This window comes from Octopus bimaculoides, chromosome 5 (genome assembly GCF_001194135.2).
Source record: "Octopus bimaculoides isolate UCB-OBI-ISO-001 chromosome 5, ASM119413v2, whole genome shotgun sequence".
NCBI classification, from domain to species: domain Eukaryota; kingdom Metazoa; phylum Mollusca; class Cephalopoda; order Octopoda; family Octopodidae; genus Octopus; species Octopus bimaculoides.
Window position 1 is genome coordinate 82,866,772 of NC_068985.1, and position 2,292 is coordinate 82,869,063.

At 37.3% G+C, this 2,292-nt stretch overlaps 1 protein-coding gene across 1 annotated transcript in view; it reads left to right on the forward strand.

Moving 5' to 3' along the window:
* The window catches only part of LOC106881594 (protein fuzzy homolog), a 938,911-nt gene that overhangs the window by 493,036 nt on the left and 443,583 nt on the right, over positions 1 to 2,292 (forward strand). The gene's annotated exons all lie outside the window — the stretch shown is intronic.

The following is a 2,292-nucleotide window of genomic DNA, read 5'->3' on the forward strand; positions in this document are numbered from 1 at the left end:
ATATATATATATATATATATATATATATATATATACACACACACACACACACACACACACATATATGGGGGAGAGGCGTATACATTTACAACATATATATAGTGTATGCAATCCTCTATCTATCAATATATATATACACACACACAATATATATATATGTGTGTGTGTGTGTGTGTGTGTATATAATCCTGTATATATGCATATCTATAATCCCGTCACATCACCTTGCCATTCACTGGGATTATGATTGGAGAAGAAGTGGTTATTGATTTACCAGTGATAATTGGTTACGACATGTCATAATTGTTGCAAGTGGCAAGATATGCTTTAACTGCTTTTTGTCTTGTTACACTTAACTTTGACAGCTTTCATATGTTATTTCAAAATGAATATTCTATTCCATAGGTAGGTAGTTGGGGGTTGAGTGAGTAAGAAGGGCAATGAGGGTACCAGAGAAAGAAGAAGAGTGAAAGAGAGAGAGGGAGACAAAGAGAGTGTGGCAGAAAGGTTGATGGGAGTAAAGGTGGGAGTGAAAAATAACTTTATATTGATATTTTGTAAAAAGGAACATGGATCATAGATAGGAAATAGGCTGGGGGTATGGAGAGAAGAATGAGATAACAAAAGAGTGACAAAGTGAGAGGTGAAGATAGAGTAGAACAAGTGAGGGAAAGTAAGAAAGATAGTTTTCTAGTGGTATTTTGAATTGGGGAACCTGGTCTGTTGATAGATAGATGAACTAGGAGAGGGGAAATGAATAAGAGAGAGAGAGAGAGGGTGAGAGAAGTTTCTTATATTGTGAAATGAAGAACCTGATCATAAATGAGTAAGAGATAGGGCATTAATGGGTGTGAGAGTGTTGGGAAGAGAAAGAAAGAGGGCGAGAGAGAGAGAGAGAGAGATGGTGATGGAGGCTGAGAGGAGATTGAGAAAAGATGCTAGTTAGAGTAGTGTGAGGAAGGGGTATTGGAGTGGTATCTTGACAAGGAGGAGGAAACAACTGAGAGATGTAACAGGGTTTGATATGGTTTGTCTGGTGGAAAATGAGGGAAAGTTGTGGTGGTGGTCGTCATCGTTTTTGTCATTGCTGTCATGGTGGAGGGTAAGGCTTTTAAGAATAAAGGTGAACTGGAAACAGGGTATTTTGAATATGAAATGGAGCATGTATTATAAATGTTTCTATGTGTGTACGTACAATTAGCATAGTGGTGAGTTGATGTTGATGTTGTGATAAATATATGTGCATTTGTATGTATATGCATAATAGGGTGTATCAAAAAGCCATCCACGGAAGCAAAGTTGCTTAACTGATGAAGTATCAGACTATTATATGAGTGATTCACATCATATGACTGGTATACTAGTTGTTGGTTTTATGACATAAGATAGGTTACTGAATTCAAATCCTATCACATAATAGCAGGTCACTGATTTCATACCACACTGTCTTAGGTCATTGAGCTCAAATTATATGATACAATGTTGAGTTCATATGATGTAGGTCACTGAGTACAGATCATAATCATATGATAGGTCATTGTGTTCATGTTATATTGTATGGTAGGTCATTGAGTTCATATTATATCATATGATAGGTCATCAAGTCCATATTATATCGTTGAATTTGCATCAATAAAGATCACTGAGTTCATAAAATACCATATGGTAGGTCATTGGGTGCATATAACACCATACTATTAGAGGTCATTGCACACATATGTTACATCAGAGTCTAAGGTGATAAAAGCTGTGATGAGGTGTCAAAATGGCTCTTCAAAGTAGGTGGGTGAGGGTGGGGCAGGGGTGCCAGGGAGTGAGTGTATGAAATGGGGAATGTCACTGATACTCAGAGTATGAGATATAACATTAGCAATTGTCTTGAACAGCAACGCACATATACATACACTTGAACACATCATCATCATCATCATCATCATCATCATCATCATCATCATCATCATCATCATCATCATTTAACAGCCAGACTCCATACTGGCATAAAGGCGGTGAGCTGGCTGAAACGTTAGCACACTGGGTGAAATGCTTCGCAGTATTTTGTCTGCCTTTACGTTCTGAGTTCAAATTCCACCAAGGTCGACTTTGCCTTTCATGATTTTGGAGTCGATAAATGACATACCAGTTGCATACTGGGGTCGATCTAATCGACTGCACCCCCTTCCCCAAAATTTTGGGCCCTGTGCCTAGAGTAGAAAAGATTCCATACTGGCATGTTGTATATGTATATACACACACATGTATATATATATATATATATATATATATATATATATA